We start from the raw sequence: 24,428 nt of genomic DNA on the forward strand, positions 1-24,428 counted from the left end.
TACAGGCATGAGCCACCGTGCCCGGCCTTGTGTCCCTTTTGGAATGATCTGACTCAATCTTCCAGAACACTTCATCTTGTTTCTGTCCAACTGCCTTTGAGATTTAGGACTTTTTGAGTCTGTATGCTATGCTCACTGGAAATGTTATCTCAAGCCTTCATAGCCATGTGCTATTTGCCATCTCCACAAAGCCGACTTCTTGTATTGCTTTAAAAAGGGATCTTCATGGGGCTATGTAAGGAAATGTTCATGCATTTTAGAGATGCAAACTAAAGTAGGAAGGAGTGAAATGGCATGAGGCCTGCGATGCTCTTTAAAAGATTTCAGCAAAGAAAGAGAAAAAAAAGTAAAACACAATAAATGAAGCAAACGTCAAAAAATCTGGGTAATTGTTAATCGAGTGATAGTTATATGGAGAGTCGCTGTGCTGTATGCTCCTTTTGTCATAATAAAATTTTAAAACATAAAATAAACATTGTCATAATAAAAGTTTAAAATGTGCTGGGCCTGGTGGCTCACGCCTGTAATCCCAGCACTTTAGGAGGCTGAGGCAGGTGGATCACTTGAGGTCAGCAGTTCTAGACCATCCTGGCCAACATGGTGAAACCCTGTCTCTACTGAAAATACAAACATTAGACAGGCATGGTGGTGGGCACCTGTAATCCCAGCTACTCGGGAGGCTGAGGCACGAGAATTGCTTGAACCTGGGAGATGATGGAAGTTGCAGTGAGCTGAGGTTGTGCCACTGCACTCCAGCCTAGACGACACAGCAAGACCCTGTCTCAAAAAAGAAAAAAAAAGTTTAAAATGAGCTTTAAAAGACTAGCTTACAGGCTGAGTGTAGTGGCTCACAGCTATAATCCCAGCACTTTGCGAGGCTGAGGTGGGCAGATTGCTTACAGGAGTTTGAGACCAGCCTGGGCAACATGGTGAGACCTTGTCTCTTAAAAAAAAAAAAAAAGAAAAGAAAAGGACTTGCTTACAATATCTCTCATACTTGTAATTGGAGGTCATACCTTCAAGAATAACTACAAAAGCTTTTATTTTTCTTTGTATTAAAAAACCAAATCAACAAAAACTATTCTTCCAGACAACCTCTATAAACTTTCCAAACTAAAATTGATGAGATTCCCTTCAGAGTATTTTGTTGTTCCAAATAAAGAAATTCTGCAATATAAAGAGCTTTTTAAGACACAAATATAAGGTGATGCCTTATACTTGCCTATCCATCCTATTTTGCTGGTCTGAGTAGACAGGGTTGGTAATGACCCCAAATGGAACACTTCTCTAAGTGATGGGAAGATCTCATGCAGTGTCCTTCATCAGAAGTACCCATTACCTAGTGCCCTTGTTGGCACTGGAGCTGGAAGGCTCAAGATAGCAGGGAATAGGCAGCCCACAGTCCTGGAAGCAGGCCTGGTGGCACAGGCCTGGGTATGGAGTGTCAGTGGTGGCAGAAGAGGGGAGTCACTGTTTTCTTCATTGGTTAATGCCTCTCCCCTGGAGGGAGGGCAAGAGCTATGGTCTACATAGCCAAAGTGAGAAGTTGGTTGAGCAATTCTGCAGCAAACTCAGGCAAAATCAGGCAAGCATATTTGGGCCTAGGAGTCCTGGTTACCACAGCCTAAAGTGATAGGGACAGAAAGTGAAAGGAACAGAAAACCAGTCTGTATTTGTTTTATGTGAATTTTGTAGCAATGGCTTTTCCAAAGGAGGAAAGAAAAAGTTATTCTTTTTAAAACATGGTTGAAGAAGAGGATGCTTTTCCTATGGACATAGTAGGCCATTTACCAATGAGTTATTATGATAAAAAATACCTACTGGGCCTGTGTAGGAAGCCTGGAATTCTTTTACTTTATTGTATTTTCCTCTAAGGATATATTGCGTTATTCCACAACAGGCTGGTCATAATCTTTGAGAGATTTACTTCTGAGACTTTTTGGTGTGGCTTCATTCACACTTCACATTTCATAAGAGAGACAATTTTGGCTACTTTGAAAGAACCCTCCCTCAAACATAAACATCACAGCATCCTGACTTTAGAGTGTCTGTCTCAACATTTCAGTGTTAGAAGGTTTATTGGAATGCAGACAAATAAAATAAGATAAACAAAATCTCAGTGTGCTTAAACTGAGAGCAGGTTCTTTTTGGAAGACGTGTGTGTGTGTGTGTGTGTGTGTGTTTTGATGAGCTAAGTGTTGATTATAACACAAAAAGACGGAAAAGTGTGAGATTAGATAAGTGTCTGCTAGATCCATTATTGCTGTGTGCATTCTGTGAAATGGGCTTAGAGTTCACTGGTTGTAGCTGCAGGATAAAGTTCACTTGTTGTTTATTCTCAGTCTGATTGGGCCACCATTGAAAACAGAATGTGAACTACTGTCCAGAAGCCCTCTGTGAACTTCAGGTCTGCCTTAGGAGGGACGCTTCCAGTGAGGGAGCGCGTGATGAAGTCTGCAGGCATTGCTTGGGCAATGCTAAGTGGCCACTGGCCAGGGTAAAAGTTAAACCAGGAGATGGTTGTCAAATGCAGTTGTTAGGTGCGGCACATCTTTCTCAAGCTGCTGAGCTGAGCAGGAAAGAGAGACGTTTGTTTATGGATTTATCTCATCTATAAGACACTTTTATTAGATGAACTCTGTATCAGTTCTATGTAGAACTCTGTACCAGTTCTATAAGGCACTCTTTAATCTGAATCTTTCTATTTGCTCAAGAGAAAAACAAGTCTGACTTGCATCCCATTGAAGATTTAGATTGGACTGTTTACATCTTTCACCTGTGCCCCCCGTAGCGTCCTCTACCAATGCTATCCTACGTTGATTTTTCCAGCAACCTGGGAAGCAACCTCATAGGTGGTTTGGGATGTCTTTTGGCTGTGCTTTAAAATTTCCAACAGATTTGCTGCACATCTTAGGACAAATATGTTTCCTATGAGTTGTGATGATTTCTTACAGTACATTTGCAAGCATGTGTATGCATCTGCAGGAAACATAGCCTGGCTCTGTGAAGGAATACTGCTGTGACCGCAAAACTGTTTCTGTGGAATTTTCTCCAGTGTGGTCATCCTGCCTTCAGGTCAGTGAATAGATGGTGTTTGGACAGCGTCTGGCACAGATACTTTAACCTTAAAGCTTAATGTATAACTGGTATTTTTTCCCCTTCTGTGTCAGCAGTTGGCAACGGGACACTGTAAATAAGGATTCTGGTTTGTAAATGGACGTCTGTTCCTCCAGGGGAGGGGAAGGCTGGAGTAAGCAGTTTTGAAATTCATGCTGCAAGTGATAATTTGAGTAACCTGTAAGACCTGTGGATTCACAGGTTTCAAAAACAGGAAAGTCTCTTGTTTGAAAACCCTCTAAAGCAACATGTGGGCTTAGAAAAGAAGCCGGCTTGTGGTTTGGTGATTGTACTTCCTTATTGATATAATGGCCGCTGACGCAAGGCCTCCTGGGATTGCAGCGCGGTGACCGCAGGCCTGACGGTTACCCTGACCGGGTTCTGAAACAGCCCGGGGCTTTCAGCACAGATGAGAAGTCTAAAAATTTCCCTTTTCATTTCCTCTCTTGTGTGACTTTGTCATTTTTAAAAAAACTGGTCACAGAAAAGGGAATTTTGCCCATGCTTTTAAGGAGTTTATCTCGACTGAGTAGCTTCCCCGCCACTCCTCTAAAATCCCTCCTCAAAAACCCCAAGTTAAAAAAAAAAAGATCTATTCTTGTAGATTTTTTTGTGTGGGTCTATGTTTCATTCATCTGCTTTTAGGCTGGATTTATAACAAGCAGATCTTTTAAAATGGTATGATTTTAAAATAAAATTTAAAAAAACCACACTGAGATCTTTCCATAGCTTTGGCTTCTGGGAGTTGAAAGCGCAGGTACGTGCTACATCTTCTGGAAACCTAACCCTCGCACGCCAAGTGGGAGGTTCTTTTGGTCAAATACTCCCAGGACTTATGCTTGAGTTCTGAAATAAGTGAAAGCAGATGCCATTTCTGTGCGACATAGCTAACTGACCGCGCCCAGAAAGTTCTGTTGGCTAGCTGTGTGGGGGCTGTCTTAAGCCCTGAAAACATTCTGCATCAGAACTCAGCTTCATAAATGGGTTCCTGCTCTCCTGTCTGCCCTGGAGATAGTCATGCATGACAGTTTGTGGGCTGACTGTGCATTTAGGCAGCTGCTTTTCCTCTCTCCCTCCAGGAGGAAAATAGAGCAAAAAGGTAGAACTTACTTCCACACCCAAGTTTCTCCTGAAAGCACTGTGCCTGTTTTGTTTGCTACACATCTTAGGTATGTATGTTTGCATCTATGCATGCAGGCATGCGTGTGTTATTTATGTATGTTATTTGGTCCAGCCTTGAAGCTCCTTTTATTTTTCAGTGAATTGAAAGAAGGTAACCTTTGGATGTATATATTTTAGTGCTCCAGCAGATTACCAGTGAAACATGCTGACTCTCACCAAACCACCCCATGTTGCCAAATCTTCTTTCTTGGCCCTGATGATCTGCAACTTAAAACCAAGGCCCAGGTTGACTGCACAGCAGAGTTTACTGTTCGCTCGCTCGCTCTCTCTCCTCTCTCTTTTTTTCTGTAAGCCCAATAAATCTGCCCTATCACGTCATTGAGGCCACAAGGAAATGTAATCCTGCCAAGTGTGGGAGTTAACAAAAACTGCCAAAGTCTTAAGGTTACAGAGAGAGCAAGAACCACTTTCTGGGTTATGCATGTCTACTGTGTATGTGCAGGGGTGCCATGTGTATGTACCGCGTGTGTGTGTGGGTACTGTGTGTGTGCATGGATGCTATGTGGATTCACCATGCACTACCATGTGTGCATGAGCACCATGTGCGTGCACTGAGAGTGTATGTGGCTAGCAGGTATGTGTACTGTGTGTACCTGAGCACTGTGCATACCTGAGCACTGGGCCTATGTATGGGCACGTGTTTATAGCATGTATGCATGTGTGCTATGTGTATATACCATGCACTTGCACACATATACTGTGTGTGCAGCACACCAGATGCCACAGATATGGTGGCGGGAGGGTCAATGACAGGGAATTGGAGGGAGGCAGGTGTGAGGCAGGCCTGCTTGGGAACAGGTAAATCACTTAAGGACGCAGTGCTTTTCATCTGCTTTGCTGCTCTTTTCCTCTTAAGCAGCATGCGCTGAGATTGCAGAAACGTTAAAAATAGGGAAAGTGTGTATCCCATCTCCCCTTCCTGCCTGACTCTCGAGTAAGTTTTCTTTAAGTATCTTTTTTCTTCAGCTTCAGGAAAAAGAGGACCTTAGAACTGAAGGAGCAAGGATCCAGCATCACACTGTTTTTGTTAGCTGTGTGTGTGTGTTTCCTGTGTATCCAAAAGACAGAGGAGATGAAAAAGCAAAAGAGAAGAAACGAGGAATCAGATTGGAAAGAGAGTATGAGTTTGTACTTATGAAATAAAACTTTTATCCCTCTACACAGGACCGGGAGTCTGTCCCAATTTCCTGTCTCTAACCTCACTGTAAGTGCTGACCCACTTCTGGCTATTTTTATTTGTTTCTTTGAAAATGCTTACTGTGATTGGAGTTGACTTGCCAACTCTGTTCTGTAGCCTCCCCACCACCTGAGTCCCAAAGGGCAGCCCTTCCCACCTCACGCCCAGTAATTATGGGTGAGTGCTGAGCCAAAGGATGGCAGGGCTTTGTTGGTGGTGCGACCAACGGGTGACCCCTTTCCTCGCAATCAGAGACTCAGGGACAAGCAGCTTGCACCTGCACGTGGAGCTTTGCACACGGCCTTTTGCCTGATTTTCCTCTTCGAGGCATGCCCCCTCCACGAAAGATGGGCACCTTCCCATGTTCCGGAATTCTTGGGGGTGCGCTGACTCCAGGCTCTCGCCCCAGCTTTGGGCCCAGGGCAGTGAGCCTGTGTAGTTACTTATCTAGGATTGCAACCTGAGTCAACAGTGAAACCAGGAAGTGAACTCAGGGTCCGGCATTGTATGGAAAGTTGGGTGTATTTACTTTTCTCTTAAAGCAAACTTTGATAGACTCTTTAATAATTTACCATGGAGGATATAGTTCTGGTGAGATTTGACTTGGCATCCAAATCTAAGTCACATATTGATAATGGAGGAGAGGAACAGGGAGTCTTTTACGTTTTTCCAGTTTTATCATTAACCCCATGTTCAGAAATCTGTTTGCTTTTAAAAGTGTCAGTTTCCTCGTTTAGGAAGGTGACAGTTCTCTACTGATGATGAGGTTTTTTTTTTTTTTGAGATGGAGTCTCGTTCTGTCACCCAGGCTGGAGTGTAATGGCATGATCTTGGCTCACTGCAACCTCTGCCTCCCGGGTTCAAGCGATTCTCCTGCCTCAGCCTCCTGAGTAGCTGGGATTACAGGCATCCATCACCATGCCTGGTTAATTTTTTGTATTTTTAGTAGAGACGGGGTTTCGCCATGTTGGCCAGGCTGGCCTTGAACTCCTGACCTCAGGTGATCTGCCCGCCTCGGCCTCCCAAAGTGTTGGGATTACAGACGTGAGCCACCACGTCCGGCTTGATGAGGTATTTTGATGTCCTTTGTGGAAAGGCCTTATCACCCGGCTGGCACACAGCACTGTGGGAACCTCTGGTGGGGCTGTGTGAGGAATTAGAGTGACCTTGACTTCAGCCAGGCCATGTGGGTCTCAACTCTGTCACTTACGGTGTCACCTGGGGAATCCCTTCCCTTCTTTGGCCTCAGTGTCCTCCTCTGGGAAGTGAGGGTAAAAAGTCTCTCCCTTGTAAGGTTGTTAGAGGGCTTGGCGAGGAGATGGATGTGAAAGGCTGGCCAGGGGTGTGGAACGTAGCATATACTTGGTGGGGCAAGCTATCAGGGTTATTTATTACTTAAATCATTTTAATTGTGGATCATAAAATTTCTATTTTCTCTTTCCAGAGATTTCTCCAGGACATCACCTGTATGAGGTACACAGTGTGATGACACATTCTATGCTTTTCCTACTTGTCTCCACGTGAGTGTCTGGAGCTGCCCTTCAAGGAAAGCAATAGATGAATGATTCTGCCTTCCTGCTGAGAGGGATGTGGGTCCTGCGGATGGTCGGGGTGAAGCTTCCTCTCCTTTCTGCTGACAGCACTTCCTCATTAAATGCAGAGATCTGCAAAAAGGGAAAATAAAAACACAAGAAGAAAAATGAGGCATCAAAGACCCTCCTCTTATGCCCATGGGGATTTGGAGGACGGGTTATTTCTTTGCTTTCCCAAAGGGCCCAAGAAGAGCTTCCGGGGAGAGGGAGAGCACCCTTTTTGAGGATTCCCAACAAGCCTGTCTCCCGAGAGCTCCTGTAGGAGAGGCGGTAACTAGGGTGCAGATCATTTTCTGTGTTAAGGGCATCCAAGGAGAGAAGAGAGTGACCGCTTATGACTTGGGAGGCCCATAAAGATGGGGTCCTGGATGAGCAGTAGCAAGGAGGGTACAGGGACGGGTGTGCCTTGGGGGCTGGCAGTGAGGACAGCATTGTCCGTAGAGAGTTTAAAGACAAGAATCAATCTAGCTCCAAGTCAGACTGGTTTTAAACCATTTTAATTGCCACACACCAGTAAGTTCAAACAATATCAGTGATAAAATCTCCTTCCGTTGGGCAGCCAGTCCTTCTGCTCCCTCCTGCTGTGTCCTGAGTGAGTGGGGTAGGGGGAGCTAGTGTGGCCCGAAGACAAAGGAACCCGAGATATTTCTTTCCTCTTCCAAGCAAGAGAGGCTGGAGACAGCACATGAGTGTTCAGGGATCCTTGGGGGTCAAAAGAGTCACCTGAGAGAAAGGAAGAGAGGGGAACTGCCACAGCTCAGTGAGGGGAACACCGCAGGCTCTGCCTCTCTTCCCCACTTGTCTGGGAGGAGGGTCTGGAGTGGAGTCCATGAGGGGCTGGGCGGGGCTGGGTCCCTACTTTGGAGGGAATATGGTAAGCAGACTGTACAGCCAAGCAGACAGTCCTGGAGGTTGAGGGCGTGACAAAGAACTGTAGCATCTTCTGTGTGTAAAGACACCTTTGCCTTCTGTCCTGACCCGCAGACGGGCAATTCTCCTGCCCTGCCGTGCTTCTGCCATTTCTGGTGGAAATAGCTCGAAAGACTCCTGCTTATCCACAGAGCAGGGGCATTTACCCATTACAACCCCCTGGTGAAGTGACACGGTTATGCCCATTTCATAGACGAGGAAATTGAGGCCCAGAAAGGGGCAGGAACCTTCCCCAGCTGGGAAGCAGTAGATCTGGGCCTTGTTTGCTCCAGAGGCTGCCACCCCGGCACCTCACTGCCCTCAAAGGCTGACGGGGCCCCCAGCAGCTGTAACCATTTCTTTTGAGTGCTTTTCATTGTGTGGAAGATCATTTTGGGGGGTGCACAGAGCTCCCAGCTTATTGTGATTCAGCAAGACCCTGGCGTGTCACCTATGGGAGGTGGCCTTGCTGGGCATAGTGCCGGCCAGCCAGAGACCCTCAGTGAACAGGGGGCGTTTCCAGAGGGCCTGGTGTTTTCTGCATGGCAAGACTCCTACAGAGAGGCTGACCTGGTTTTCAGAGAGCAGTTTGCGTTTCCAGAGGCCCTGGGGGCACATGTTCCTATTGGATTCCTGCACTGGAAGTAAGCTTGTGGGGCCGGGCTGCCAGCAGTGCCTGCCTTGTGCCAGGGCTTTTTTGGTATGGAAAACTTCAGAGAGGCGTCACCGCCACCTCCTTTTTGCTCAGGATTTGCTCATCTCTCCCCACCTGCTTTCCAGGGCTCAAGCCTGGAAGAAGCCTTAGGACATGGGGGAAATGTCTAACGTGGAGTCCACCTGCTGAGCAGGACTCGGTGTGAAGGAAGAAGCCTTGTTCTGATTCCTCATAGCCCAGCCACCCCTTGCCTGAGCTAAGCCTGGCCACAGGACCCACCTGCAGGAAGGGCTGGCCCATGGCTTCACACTGGGCTCAGGCTGCGCTAAGAGCCCAGGGTGAGGACCTCCAAGCCCGGGAAGCCTCAGTTGGCCAAAGTGCTAGATGCACGTGGTCTGCCTTCATCCCTGCTTCCCTCAGAGCTTGCATTTTCCAAATTCAAGAGAGCCTCCACCTTCGAGAAGACCAGCCTGTCCCGGTTATTTGTGTCCCCCTACTATATCTCCCTTTGTTCTGCAGAGCGGTACGCATAAAAGGCTTTTGGGGAAGGGGAGAAGTGTGGCTCAGTGACTTGCACAGGAAATTGGAAATTGGATCCCCAGGTCTACCCCCACTCCTCTGACTCATGCTTAAACAAACCCAACACATGCCCTGACCTTTGCTCTCTCCCTCTATTGCAGGCCATACCTGCCAGCAGCCTGCTCTCCCGGCCATGCTGCGGTTCACAAAAGTCCAGCATTTGGCTAGCTTCCTGGGGGAATGAATCTTTCAGAGCCAAACTAATGCTATGCATGCAGCTTATGATTTTTTTTTTGTCTTCAACAAAGTGAATACTTACTTTTTTTTTGCTCTTTAAATTGTCATCCATTATATTCATCAACACAGAGAGATGGAACATTTGGCAAAATTATTTTAAGTAGCACTCCAACCTGTGATCGTAATTTCAAATCAAGGAATATGCTGAGCAGCTGTGGGGAAGAACAAAGGGCCTGAGAGTGATTTAGGGCCTGGGGGAGGGGAGGCGGTGGAGTTGAAGGCCCCAGCCGGTAGCAGAAACAGCTGGGGAGGTAGGTTGTGCACACCCCGTGGGGGAGCCGGCCTTCTCAGCCCTGCCATCCCATCCACACGTGCCTCATCAGAGAGTTTTCATCTGCTGAACATACCACATGTAGCACTTTAAAATAGATAAACTAAGAGGATTCAGATTCAGTTTAATACCCTTGCTGAGAGTTTCGGCTCGGGAGTCGGACAGGCCTGGCCTTGAATCCTGGTTCTGCCTCTCACCGGCCTCAGTTGCATCATCTGTAAAATGGGGCTAATGTAGCAATCACTTCGTAGATATTACTATGAGGTTGAGTGTTTATTTGACCCAGTCACTGGCATAGAACAAGTGTTCAAAATACTATTATTATCACCAATATGCAGAAATGTTCAATGTATACACTCGGTTTTTGCAACCAATTAATTCAATGAACATCTATTGAGCACCTGTTATGTGTTAGGTGCAGGGCTGGGTGTTGTATGGGTACAAACACGTAAAGCATAGGAATTAATATGCTATTAGATAAACTAAAAAGACTTCTATTGACTTAAAAAGTAATAATGACTTGTAAGCATATTTAAGTAATTTACAAAAGAGCCTTTCTTTTTTTTACTTTTGAGATGGAGTCTTGCTCTGTCTCTCAGGCTGGAGTATAATGGTGCTATCTCAGCTCACTGCAACCTCTGCCTCCCGGGTTCAAGCAATTCTTGTGCCTCAGCCTCCAGAGTAGCTGGGCTTATAGGCGCCGCCACCACGCCCAGCTAATTTCTGTGTTTTTAGTAGAAACGGAGTTTCACCATGTTGCTCAGGCTGATCTTGAACTCATGACCTCAGGTGATCCACCTGCCTCGGCCTCCCAAAGTGCTGGGATTACAGGCGTGAGCCATTGCTCCCGGTCAAAAGAGCCTTTCTTAACAGATGGTCTGTTAGAAACAATTTGAAAAGAAAATATAGAGTTGAAAAAAATAAAAGGGGAGCTGCATTCTTTTTGTTTTTGAACTTGTTGCTTTTCAACACAGCTATTATCTAAATTAACTTAATTTCTTAAAATAAGCCCTGCTTGATACCCAGGAACCTTCAATCAACTAATTTGCAGATAATCAGACCTATTTACAAATAGTCTGGTTTGTCTGAGTGACTTTCAGTGACACATGCATACTCAGAAAGGGTATCATTTGCCAGGGATTAGTCAGTTCTGCTGAATTACAGTCTTCAGAATGAGAAGTCATCTAGTTCAACCTTTCATCCTTTTAATAGAATTTCTGGTAGATAACAGCTGAGCTTCTGCTCCGACTCTGCTAGGAATGGAGAACTTACTACTTCAAAATGTAGATGCTGCCCGGGTTGAACAGCTCTAAATGTTCAAGATGGAACAATTAATAGGAAACTAATTGAAAAGAATTTGCGTAGCACATCTCAAGGACAAAAATCCCTTCTGTTGTTTTTTCCTTTCGTCTTGGTCTGCATCTCTGTCATTTGGTGGTGTTTGGACTGCCTGTCTGTCTTCCCTTTTTACTCTGAGCGGCCGCCTGCCCTATGCCCCCTGCCCCCAGGGGAACAACAATGGCCCTGATCACAATTGGGTGGCCAAGCGTATCATGCCGTAGAAGTTTGGAGCCAACACTCAGTTCAAGTTGCTCCTCTCCTTATTCTCTAGGGTGGCTCCACTAGGTTCTGCTTTCTTGGAAAACAACAGTGAACTTTGTTCAGCCAAAACCCTATTTCCCAAGCTGATATTTGCTCACTGGCCTCCCCTCCTCCAGCTGCTCCCAACTGCTGACCACTTCTTGAGCGCACTGCTAGCTGCTTCTGCTGTTCCAGCACTTCCTGGAAGGCAGCCGCAAGCAGCCGAGGCAGATGGAGCCCAAGCCCTGTTGCTTGTGGCCTTGGCTTACTGAGCCTGAGTCCACAACTGGATCATTAGAAAAGGGACGGTGTGTGTGCCTACCTTTGAAGCCAGTAGGCCAACAGAAGGGTGAGCAGGACAGTGCCATAACACCTAGAGTTACTGTGTTTGGTTCACACTTCTGGTTTCCTGCAGAATTGCTAGAATTTTTTAAAAAAGGAAGCAGCAAGTTGAGAGCAACTAAAGTAAAAAGAGAAAAGTGATACAAAGGGAAAGGTTTATTTTTAGAGCTCTTAGATTCTGAAACTCCTTCTGACTCTTTTATCCTTTTACCTCTCCCTTTCTCCTCACTGGGCTCTTTGTCCTCATGGGGACTGTGCATCTCTGATCTCACTCTAGCTCTGGGTCCCTTAGGCTCTTCTGGTTTTCTGGCTCCTGGAGTGAGCCCTTTCAATGAGGCCCTCCCTCAATTTCCCATCCCTCTTGTTCTTCTGCCATCCAGACTCATCGCAGCCCAAATCTGAGACCGGCTGGCTGCACGGCTGGCTACTCAGAGCGGTTGGAGACAGCCATGCCCTGGGGCGACTTGTTCCATGGTGATCTGACTGGTTCACACAGGGGTCTCGGACCTCACGGACCTCATCAGGAACATCAAATGGGGTTTTTTTGGCCGGAATGATATTTAAAACAATTTGATTTAGTTATGAGCATTTAAGAAATAGGAGATCACCAGAAAATCCAGAGTTTTAGCTCCACAAGCAGAGCTGGAGAGCTGGTGGTACCCGGTCTTTACCCATTCCGGAAGGACCACTGGCTGGAGCTGAGAGGCAGTGGCTTCTCTGACATGGGGCATACACTCCATTTTGCCACCTTCTCTGCAACAACAGAGAGTGTCTTCCTGGACCCCAAACTGAGAATCAGATGCCTTTGATCAATGGGCTTGCTTCCTCCCACTCCCCAGACAACCTGATTCATGAGATGCCTGCCTGTTCCCCGTGGGCATCTGAGTTTGCAGCCTATGCTCAGTAGGGTTTATTCAGCAATCCTTTTCCTGACCTATAGCAGATTCCTAGCCCACCACATTTCTAATGCAGCTGTTGCAAGTCTTGTCCAGACCTTTCAGACCCTTGATCTCTCCGGGAGATTGTGCCTCATACATTATTGAAAAGATTGAGGCCACACAACATGTGCTCTAACGCCTCAGCTTTCTGCTTCTAAGGTCTCTGTTCTCTCTCCATTCCTTCTTCCTTCTCTCCTTTCTGACTCTCTTTTTCTTTTTTTCATCACTTTTAAAAATTGTAAAATAGAATGTACCTACAGAAAAAAGAGGCCGAGGCAGGAGAATCACTTGAACCTGGGAGACAGAGGTTGCAGTGAGGCGAGATCACGCCATTGCACTCCAGCCTGGGCAACAAGAGTGAAACTCTGTTTCAATAAAAAACAAGAATAAAAAAGAACCAAAAAAACAAAAACAAAAACAAAAACAAAGATACACAGTTCAGTGATTTATCACAAAGTCAACACCAGTGTCATTATCAGCCTGATTGAGAACTAGAACTCTGCCCTCCCTCACCCTGGACGTACTCTTCATTCCCCCGTCCACCTCTATCTACCCTCCCTCCCTATCAGAGGCGACCATTATCCTGACTTTTTATGTAAAGCATCTTTGATTATCTTTACCACCTAAATATATATATAAACATGTTTATAGCAGTTTTATTCATAACTGTAAAAACTTGAAAGCAACCAAGATGTCCTTTAGTAGGTGAATAGATAATAAACTGGGATACATTAAGGCATGCACCATTATTCAGTCCTCAAAAGAAATGAGCTATCAAGCCATGACATGATATGGAAGAACTTTAAATGCATATTACTAAGTGAAAGAAGACAGTCTGAAAAAGACAGTATGATTCCAACTATATGTCATTCTGGAAAAGGCAAAACTGCAGAGGCAGTAAAAGGATCAGTAATTGGCTGGGCGCAGTGGCTCACATCTGTAATCCCAGCACTTGGGGAGGCTGAGGTGGGCGGATCATGAAGTCAGGAGATCCAGGCCATCCTGGCTAACACGGTGAAACTCTGTCTCTACTAAAAATTCAAAAAATTAGCTAGGCGTGGTGGCATGTGCCTGTAGTCCCAGTTACTTGGGAGGCTGAGGCAGGAGAATCGCTTGAACTTGAGAGGCGGAGGTTTCAGTGAGCCAAGATGGCGCCACTGCACTCCAGCCTGGGCAACAGAGCAAGACTCCGTCTCACACACACACAAAAAGAATCAGTAATTGCCAGGGATTAGGGGGAGGGAGGGATCAAACAGTGCAGCACAGAGGGTTTTTAGGGCAGTGAACTACTCTGTATGATACTATTATGATGGGCACCTGTCGTTATACATTTGTCAAAACTTGTAGAATGTACAAGACCAAGAGAGAACCCTAATGTGAACTATGGATCCTGGGTGATACCGATGTGCCAGTGTAGGCTCATGGATTGTAACAAACGCACCGCCCAGGTGGGGGATGTTGACAGTGCGGAAGGCTGTGCTATGTGGGGGGCAGAGGGTATATGAGGTATCTCTGTACCTTCTGTTCAATTTTGCTGTGAACCTAAAACTGCTCTAAAAAAATAAAATCTTAAAAAAAGGGAAAAACGTCTCTTTAAATGCTAAGATTTAGTTTTTGGCTAAACTAAACTTTAGCATTTCAATGCTAAAGCCTGTTTTTTTTTTTTTAACTTTATATAAATGTAACTAAACAGTATGTATTCTTTCATGCGCCGCACTTTTTACTCAACATTATACTGGTGAAAATCATCCAGGTTGTCATGTGTAGGTGTAGTTTGCAGTTTTTATCAGTGGATAGTATTACATTAAAAAAATGGCATAATTTGTCTGTCTATTCTACTCTCGATGGACGTTTAGGTTGTTTCCAGTCTAGGGCTATTATAAATGACGCTTCTATGATCATCCTTGCTCTTGTGTGCTGGTGGAGGCATATGTGTGTTTCTGAGGGTATTACTCTGAGCCTGGAGTCTTCTTTGTGGAAGGGTTTAAATTATCAATTCAGTTTATTGAATAGTTATTGGGTTAGTTAAGATTGACCTACTTTCTTGTGTCCATTTTTGATAAATTTTCTTTTTAAGGGATTCACCAATTTATCTAAATTTGCAAAATGTTTTGGCATAAAACTATTCATAATAGCTTCTTATGATCTTTAATAAAGATGGTTCTGTTGTGATGTCTGTTTATCATGCCTGACATTGATTATTTTAATCTTCCTTTTCTTTCTTTTGCCCCCTTGATAAATCTTGCTGGTTTTTGTTTGTTTGTTTTTTGTTTGTAGACACAGGGTCTCACTATGTTGCCTAGGCTGATCTTGAGCTCCTGGCCTCAAGCAGTCCTTCCGCCTTGGCCTCCCAAAGTGCTGGGATTACAGGCATGAGCTACCAAGCCATTTTGCTAGGGTTTTAAATCAATTTTATTACTCTTTCCAAAAAGTCCAGATTTTGGTTTTGTTGTTACAGATCCTCCTTCATTTACAATGAAGTTGTGTCCCACTTAAAGTGTGTTTTTAACTTAAGATATTTTCAACTTAGAATGGGTTTATCTGGACATAATTCCAATGTAAGTTGAGGAGCATACTGCATGCATATTGCTTTCATATTATTGGAGTGATAAAATCATAAGTTGAACCATTGTAAGTTGGGAACCGTCTATATTTCATATTCTATATTTGTTTTTTAGTGCATTAAATTCTTCTTTTCTCTTTCTTTGGGTTTAATTTTCCATACTTTTTCTAATTTCTTGAGATGACTGCTTAGTTCATTAATTTTAAACCTTTCCTATAATCAATATATGCAATTATAGTTATAAATATTCATCTAATCATAGCTTTAACCTTATCCCATGACTTTCAGCAATCAATATTTTTATTATCGTTCTATTAAAATGTTAAAATTTTATTTTGATTGTTTTCTTGGGTTATTTAGATGTACATCTGCATTTTCAAATACATGGGGCCGGGCGCAGTGGCTCACGCCTATAATCCCAGCACTTTGGGAGGCCAAGGTGGGTGGATCACCTGAGGTGAGGAGTTTAAGACTGGCCTGGCCAACATGGTGAAACCGCATCTCTACTAAAAATACAAAAATTAGCTGGGCATGGTGGCACGCGTCTGTAATCCCAGCTACTCGGGAGGTTGAGGCAGGAGAATCGCTTGAACCAGGGAGACGGAGGTTGCAGTGAGCCGAGATTGCACCACTGCACTCCAGCCCGGGCAACAGAGTGAGACTCCATCTCAAAAAAAAAAAAAAAAAAAAAAAAAAAAAAGGGAGTTTTCTAATCATCATTTTTGTTATTGGTTTTTTAGCTTACTTGCAATGTATTTAAAAAGTGTATTTTGTATAATTTCAGTCATTTGAGATTTGTCAAGACATGCTTTATGACTCAGCATATGGTTGATTTTTGAAATTGTTTCTTATGTGTTTGAAAATAATGTACACTTGTGGTTGTGAGCTCAGTATTCTATATATGTCCATTAGGTTATAGTTGCTGATTGTGCTGTTTGAATCTTTTATATCCTTACTGACTTGTCTGCTTGTTCTGTTAAATATTGACAGAAGTGTGTTAAATTCTACCATAATGATTGTGGATTTGTCTAGATGTAGATATGTTGCTTTTTGCTTCATGTATTTTGAGGTATTAGGTGTATATAATTTTATAATATTTGCTGGGCATGGTGGCTCATGCCTGTAATCCCAGCACTTTGGGAGGCTGAGGCGGGTGGATCCTCTGAGGTCAGGAGTTCAAGACCAGCCTGGCCAACATGGTAAAACTCTTGTCTACCAAAAATACAAAAATTATCCAGGTTTGATGGTGCATGCCTGTAATCCCAGCTACTTGGGAGGCCGGGGCAGGAGAATCACTTGAACCTGGGAGGTAGAGGAGCCGAGATTGTGCCACCGCACTCCAGCCTGGGCAACAGAGTGAGACTCCATCTCAAATAATAATAATAATAATAATTTCACAACATTATAACTTCCTGGGAAATTGAAAATCTTGTTATTAAGACAGGCCCTTCTTTATCTCTAGTAATGCTTTCTGCTTTAAATTCTATTTTGTTTGATAATTAATAATATAGATAGTCCAATCTTTTTTGGATTAGTATGGTATATATTTTCCATACCTTTACTTTTATCCATTTTGTATCCCCCCCCAGCTTTTTTTTTTTTGGCTCACCTCAATTTCAGCTCACTGCAACCTCTACCTCCAGGGTTCAAGCAATTCTCCTGCCTCAGCGTCCTGAGTAGCTGAGATTACAGGCACCTGCCACCACGCCTGGCTAATTTTTGTATTTTTGGTAGAGACGGGGTTTCACCATGTTGGCCAGGCTAGTCTTGAACTCCTGGCCTCAAGTGATCCACCCGCCTCAGCTTCCCAAAGTGCTAGGATTACAGGCATGAGCCACCATGCCCAGCCCATTTTATATCCTTAATGTAATCTTCTGTAAACACTATACAATTGAAAACATTAATCATCTGGCAATCTTTGTCTTTTAATTGGACCATTTAGTCCATTTATATTTAATGTAATTCCCGGTTTCCTTTTTTGGTGGGGAGACAAGGTTTAGCTTTGTCATCCAGGCTCAAGTGTAGTGGTGTGAACATGGCTCACTATAGCCTCAACCTCCTAGGCCCAAGAGATCTTCCCGCTTCAGCCTCTCAAGCAGCTGGGACTACAGGCGTGTGCCACCATGCCTGGCTAATTTTGTATTTATTGTAGAGATGGTGTTTCACCCTCTTGCCCAGGCTGGTCTTGAATTCCCGAGTGCAGGCAATCTGCCGGCCTTGGCCTTCCAAGTGCTGAGATTACAGGCGTGAGCCACTGTGCCTGGCTTAATCCCTAATATATTTGGATTTAGATCTCCCATGTTGTTGTGTGCTTTCTATTTGTCCTACTTATACTCTATGTTCATCTTTCTGTCGTTTTATTGCTTATTTTGGATGACTATTTTTTAATATTTCGTTGCCTTCCTCTATTATCTTGGAAATTATATATCCTTTTTACTCTTCTTTTGGTGATAAGCCCCAAGATCACAGTATTCCTTCTTGTCTTATATTAATTGGTGCTTCATGCTCTTTTGAGGCATTTCAAGAACTCTGAAACACCCTAACTCTACTCCTGTCCCCAATTTTGTATTATTATTGTCATGTATTTTAAGCTATTATTAATTAATTAATTAATTTTTTGAGGTGGAGTCTCGCTCTGTCACCCAGGCTGGAGTGCAGTGGTGCGATCTCGGCTCACTGCAAGCTCCGCCTCCTGGGTTCACGCCATTCTCCTGCCTCAGCCTCCCGAGTAGCTGGGACGACAGGCGCCCGCTATTTTTTTTTTTTTTTTTTGTATTTTTAGTAGAGACGGGGTTTCACCGTGTTAGCCAGGATGGTCTCGATCTCCTAACCTCGTTATCAGCCCGTCTCAGCCTCCCAAAGTGCTGGGATTACAGGCGTGAGCCACCGCGCCTGGCCAATTTTTTTTTTTTTTGAGATGGAGTTCGCTCTTGTTGCCCAGACTGGAGTGCGATGGCGCAGTCTCGGCTCACCGCAACCTCTGACTTCCGGGTTCAAGCGATTCTCTTGCCTCAGCCTCCCGAGTAGCTGGAATTACAGGCATGTGCCACCATGCCTGGTTAATTTTGTATTTTTAGTAGAGACAGGGTTTCTCCATGTTGGTTAGGCTGGTCTTGAACTCCTGACCTCAGGTGATCTGCCTGCCTCAGCCTCCCAAAGTGCCAGGATTATAGGCATGAGCCACCGTGTCCGGCCGAGGAATATATATTTCAAATACAACAACATTTAAAATGTTTTATATAGTCACTCTCAATTTATATTTACCTATATTTTAATACTTGCTATTTTTAATGTAATACTTTCCTTCTTGCATCTCTGACTTTCCATCTGGGACTGTTTTCCTTGGGCCTGAAGAATATTCTTTAATATTTCCTTTATTGTGAGTGACAAATAATTCTGTTTTGGTTTGTTGTCTTTAATTCATCTTTATACTTGAAGGATATTTTTGGAGGGCATAAAATTCTAGGTTGGCATTATTTACTTTTAGTATGTTAAGGGTATTCCATTATTTTTCTGGATTTCCTTGTTTCTCTTGAGAAATCAGCTCTCTATCTAATTGTTGCTCCTTTGACAGTGATCTGTCTTTTATTCTATGGCTTCTTTTAAGATATTTCTTTTTCTTCTGGTTTTCAGCAATTTTACTATAATGTACCTAGGTGTATTTCCTTATAATTCTTGGAGTTTTATGGACTTCTTGAATCTGTAGCTTTATGTGTTTAATTTGCTTTGGAGAAAATCTCAGTTATTATCTTTTCAAATATTGCTTCTTTCCCATTTTCTCTTCTATCTTTCCAGAATTCCAGTAACATGTGTACTAGGTATTCTTACTCTATTATTTATCACTCTTAACTTCTCTTTTGTCTTTTTCATTCTTTTACTCCTTCATGCTTCATTGCAAATATTTTCTTCTGATCCAACATCCAATTTACTTCAGCTTTGTCTATTCTCTTATAAAACACACCTATGACTTATTAAATTTAATATAATAATATAATGAATACAATGTATAATATAATATATAATAGAACATATAATAATATAACATAATACAATATAATAAATATAATAATATTTTTTCCTTTCTAGAATTTCTGTTAACACCAATATCTGGAGACTCTCTGAGTGTCCATTGTTCTATTTTCCATTGTTATGCTGATTTTTATGTTTATTATCTTTTCTTCTTATTTAGTTATTTTTGCTGTTATAGTGAGCATAGCTATAAAATTAATTGTGGAAATTATTTGAGACCTAGGATAATCTTATCTTCCTCCAGAGAGGACTTACTTTGCTTTCGTCAGGAGTCTGGGGCCAAGAGTACCCTGAGATTAATTTAATCCAATTTCATGGATTGAAATGATTTGAAGGTGAGCTGCAATGTCTGCAAAGGCCGGGCTATTTCTGGATAATATTTACTCCTACAGTATAGTCCTTTAGGGTCACAACCCAAAGATAAGGATTTTCCTGGGACACTCACTTTGGTGGGCCCTGGACCCCAGTATCAGATCCTCTAACCATATGATGCTGTGTAAAGTGTTGCTCAGACTCTCGTCCTCTCTGCTGTGTGAACTGACGTTGGCTAACAATGAGGAGAAGAGTGGCTTCAGACTGTGGGTTTACCTCTTGGGCCTCCATTTTTCCTGGTCTCTGGCTTGCTAATTCTTCACTCTTGTGTTAGCTATCTGATGCTTCCAGAAAGATAATCCCTATATTTAATGCAACTTGTATGTTTGTCCTCATTGGGAAGATTGGTATGAATTACCTAGCTGCTATGGTTGTCTGCCTCTGATTTCACATCATTGTCAGCCTTCTTTCTTTTGTATTTCATGGACATTTCAGGGAAAGAAATGTCCCTTCTTCTCTCTAAAGCCAGCCCTTACAGGTGTGGCTTGATCTCCTTTCTCTCCATACTTGTCTAGAATCATAACACATCTTCAATCTCTCCTTTAACACTAGAGCCTTCCCCTACAAACACGTTCGACTATCCCCTACACAAACAAATACAACCAACAAACACGTTTTCCTAAACCTTGCTATTCTTTCCAATCACAAGCCTATGTAGTACTATTTTTGTGATGACTCTTGCCAGAACAGTTTATCAACTCCTTTTTTTCCCAGAGTAATATTGACAAGTCTGCTTAAATCAGTGTTCCCAACTTGATTGATTCACTTGGCCAGAACGAGTTTACATAGAGAAGAGTGAAGGGGGAAGATAAAAAAAATGAAGAGATGCAAGAGGAAATTTATAATGTTTTATTTTTCATTTTTGTGGCGGTGTCTTGCTCTGTCACCCGCACTAGAGTGCAGTGGCACGATCTCGGCTCACTGCAATCTCCACCTCCCGGGTTCAAGCAATTCTCCTGCCTCAGCCTCCCCAAGCTGGGAATACAGGTGCCCGCCACTACGCCCTACTAATTTTTTGCATTTTTAGTAAAGATGGGGTTCCCCCATGTTGGCCAGGCTGATCTCGAACTCCTGATCTCAAGTGATCTACCCACCTCAACCTCCCAAAGTGCAGGAATTGTAGGCATGAGCCACCATGTCTGGCTATATATATGTGTATGTATATATATATATATATATATATTTTTTTTTTTTTTTCGAGATAGAGTCTTGCTGTTTCGCCCAGGCTGGAGTGCAGTGGCGCCATCTCGGCTCACTGCAGCCTCTGCCTCCCGGGTTCAAGCAATTCTCCTGTCTCAGCCTCCTGAGTAGCTGGGACTACAGGCACGCACTGCCACGCCCGGCTAATTTTTGTATTTTTTAGAAGAGACGGTTTCACCATGTTGGCCAGGATGGTCTTGATCTCCTGACCTTGTGATCCACCCGCCTTGGCGTCCCCAAGTGTTGGGATTACAGGCATGAGCCACCACGCCCAGCCCATAATGTTTTAAATTATGCAGACAAGCCTGGGATTTTTCCATAAAAATTATCTGTCCCTTGTTCTTATTTCCTCTTTTTCCTCCCTTTTGTTATCAGAGTTTTTGAAGGGGCAATTTATCCTTGTTGTTTCCATTACTCAAACACATACTCTTATTTAAACGTCACCAAAAGCCTCCTACTTGCCCATCCAGTGGCCTTTTACCAATCAAAACTTATTCTCCTTGTTCTTCTTGTAGAATTCGTCAGGCTTTCATCCCTCAACTTTCTCCTCCCCTGTGTTCTGGAATGCTTGACTTTCTCAGCTCTCCTGCCTACTCATTCTTTTCCACCTTCCACTCCTTTCTTCTACTTCCTAAAGGTAGAACTTCCAAAGGTTCTTGGCCCTTTCTCTTCTTTCGTCTTCTCATCATAGACTTTTTGCCTTAGTAGATTCATGGCTTCCACCATTCTTTTTTGGGTGAGGACACCCAGATCTAAATATCCGGCCTAGGCTTCTCTGCGGGGTTCCAGTTTTGCATTTCTGAATGACTGCTGTTTTTTCTAGCTGCGTGTCCTAGAAGTCCTTCAAAGATATTTTTAAAAGTTGAGCTCATAATTTCCATCCACAAACTTCCTATTTCTTATTTCCCATGTCGATTAATATCACAACGGCATCTCTATACTTCTTCTTTTTTCTCTACATTAAGTGCTGTTTCTTTCATCTCCGCTTGTTTAAATCCTATACAGCTTTGAAAATTCAAAGGTTTCTCCTTCAGAAAACCTTAGAGTCATGTGAAAAAAGTATGGGCTTCAGCAGTGAGACATGTGGCTCAGATCCAGGCTCTGTCACTAACTGTATGAGTCTGTACAAGGCGTTTACTGCAAACTTGAGTTTTTCTCATCCATAAAGTGGGAGTCAGGGTGACTAGCTCACAGGTTTATTGATAAGATTAAATGCATTATTTATGAGCATGCTGTATGTCTTTTATTAGACTGTAAGTTGCTTGAGAGCAAGATTCATGTCTGATTAATCAATATATCCCTAGGTACTTATTAGTTATCAAATGAATGAATTAATATTGCACATTTTGCCAAACAACATGGTGCTGATGTCAGCATTTTATTCACCCATTAAGAGATCAAACCTACTTTATTTTGGTCAGTATTGCCTAATTATATGCAGGCACTACTTTGATATTCTTATTTTATGTCTGCTCTGGTTGAATGGCTTGACTTAACGTCAAAGGGGTGCTAAGATGGGAGAAGCAATCTGGGGCTTTTAGACCTACCCTGGGGTCAGTTTTTTGTTGCCCTCCCACGTGCAGAAAAGTTTGAATAATTGTCTAGTGAGCTTAATAGTGTAGACAACCGGCTCTGACTGGAAAGGTCCCCAAGTCCCATTGCCTCTTTTTATTTTTGCTTAATTTATCCAGATAATTCGTTCATCTCTTCACTTCTTTTGATCTTTGGTGAATAGCCTCTTGGGTCCAGGAAGCCATCTATTCCTACTTCCCTATTCTCATTCTCTCTCTTGCCTCTTTCCTCCTCCTTGTCCTTAAAAATGGGCGAGGCTGGCTGGAGCTTTCCTGGAAAGCCAGCCCTCACCTGGGAAGGGATCTTTTTCCAAGGGCATACCAGGCCCAATGCACCTGTCTGCTAAGGTGAACATGCCAAGCACTTGTCCCTCTCTTGGCCTATCAGATGCAGCTGAATACACTTGGCTGATGCTCCAGTAATTTGGTTATTCATTTTCAGCTCTCGGCTGAGTGTCTACACCTGGTCAGAGCTTGGCTCACGCACTTCCTAGTTGCCTTGGCTGAGTGTCTGCAGCCATTGCATGTTTGCTCTTTCCCTTTCTCCTCATTTTCCCTCATTAGGTAAGTCCTTCAAGGGAGAAATAAATGGAAGTGAGGTAGGAGACGAGCACGCACGCCAGTGGCATTCCCTTTGAATAGCTGGAAAAGATCTTAGAACATAGTTTTCTGGTCAAGGCCAGTGTAGTAAGCTGAATTATTGCCTCCCCCAAAATATCAGGTCCTAATTCCTGGAAGCTGTAAATATTACAGCTGAATATTTGTGTCCTCTCCCAAATTCATCTGCTGAAATCCTAATGCCCAAGGTGACGGTAATAGGAGGTGGGGCCTTTGGGAGGTGCCCTTGTAAAAGAGAGTGCAGAGCTAGTCCCTCCCACCATGTGAGGACACAGCAAGAAAGTCCATCACCATGTATGAACCAGGAAGCGAGCCCTCCCCATGTTACTGGATGGAAGGTCTTGACTGTGAGTTGTCTAGGTTCTTGGGGTGTTGAACAAAGAGTTGAACAAAACGCACAAACAAAGCAGCAAAAGAATGAAGCAATGAAAGACAAATGAAGCAACAAAAGAATGAAGTAACACAAGTACAGATTATTGAAACGAAAGTACACTCCACAGAGTGGGAACAGGCTCGAGCCAGCAACTCAAGAATCTCCCAATTTGGGTTTTTATTAAGCTGAAATAATTTGGTAACTCCCCTAGGCTCCCTTTAGAGGTTTCCAGTTGGTTCCATCTTATGAAGGATTGGCCTGTGACCAATCGGAGGCTGAAGTGGAAGCTTGGCCTGCCATCAATCAGAGGCTGAGATGGAAACTTCTGTCTTGTTATCACAGGAGTAAAAATGTGGCCTGTATGCCACCTAATCTTGCCTAGAACTGGCTGCACCTGCTGTTCTTTTGCTTATTTCTTAACCCTTGTTTACCCTAATTCCCTATTCTCCTGTCTCACCCAGATATCAACTCTGCCAGTGTCCTGACCTTGGATTCCCCAGCCTCCAGAACTGTGATAAACAAATTTCTGTTGTTTGTAAGCCACTCAGTTTATAGTAGTTTGTTTCAGCAGCCTGGAAAAACTAAAACATTTACCTTATTTGGATAAAAGGAATTTTGCGGGGCTGGGTGAGGTGACTTATGCCTGTAATCCCAGCACTTTGGGAGGCGAGGAGGGTGGATCACTTGAGGCCAGGAGTTCGAGATCCACCTGGCCAACATGGCAACACCCCGTCTCTACTAAAAATGCAAAAAGTTAGGTGGGCATGGTGATGAATGCCTGTAATCCCAACTACTTGAGAGGCTGATGCAGGAGGATCACTTGAGCCCAGGAGGTAGAGATTGCAAGTGAGCTGACATGGTGCCATTGCACTCCAGCCTGGGCAACAGAGTGAGGCTCTGTCTCAAAAAAAAAAAAAAAAAAAAAAAAAAAAAGGATTTTGCAGATGTGATTAAGAATTTTAAGATGGGGAGATTCTTCTGGATTATCTCGGTGATCCCTAAATGACATCACAGGTATCTAGTTATAGGCTGAATGTTCATGGGTGAGCCCACTAAGAGCTGCTGCTCCCGCTACCACCAGGAAGCTGGCCACCCACTGCAAAGCTGCCATACAGCTGCTAC

At 43.6% G+C, this 24,428-nt stretch overlaps 1 long non-coding RNA gene across 1 annotated transcript; it reads left to right on the forward strand.

The window, feature by feature from the left end:
- The first annotated feature begins 3,478 nt into the window (after window positions 1-3,478).
- On the forward strand, window positions 3,479-7,176 carry LOC129016055 (uncharacterized). Its single transcript, XR_008494711.2, has 4 exons — window positions 3,479-3,874; window positions 4,197-4,286; window positions 5,266-5,417; window positions 6,921-7,176. It is a non-coding gene; the product is annotated as an uncharacterized LOC129016055 (long non-coding RNA).
- Window positions 7,177-24,428: the final 17,252 nt, after the last annotated feature.

The sequence above is a fragment of the Pongo pygmaeus genome, chromosome 1 (genome assembly GCF_028885625.2).
Source record: "Pongo pygmaeus isolate AG05252 chromosome 1, NHGRI_mPonPyg2-v2.0_pri, whole genome shotgun sequence".
In the NCBI taxonomy this organism is placed as follows: domain Eukaryota; kingdom Metazoa; phylum Chordata; class Mammalia; order Primates; family Hominidae; genus Pongo; species Pongo pygmaeus.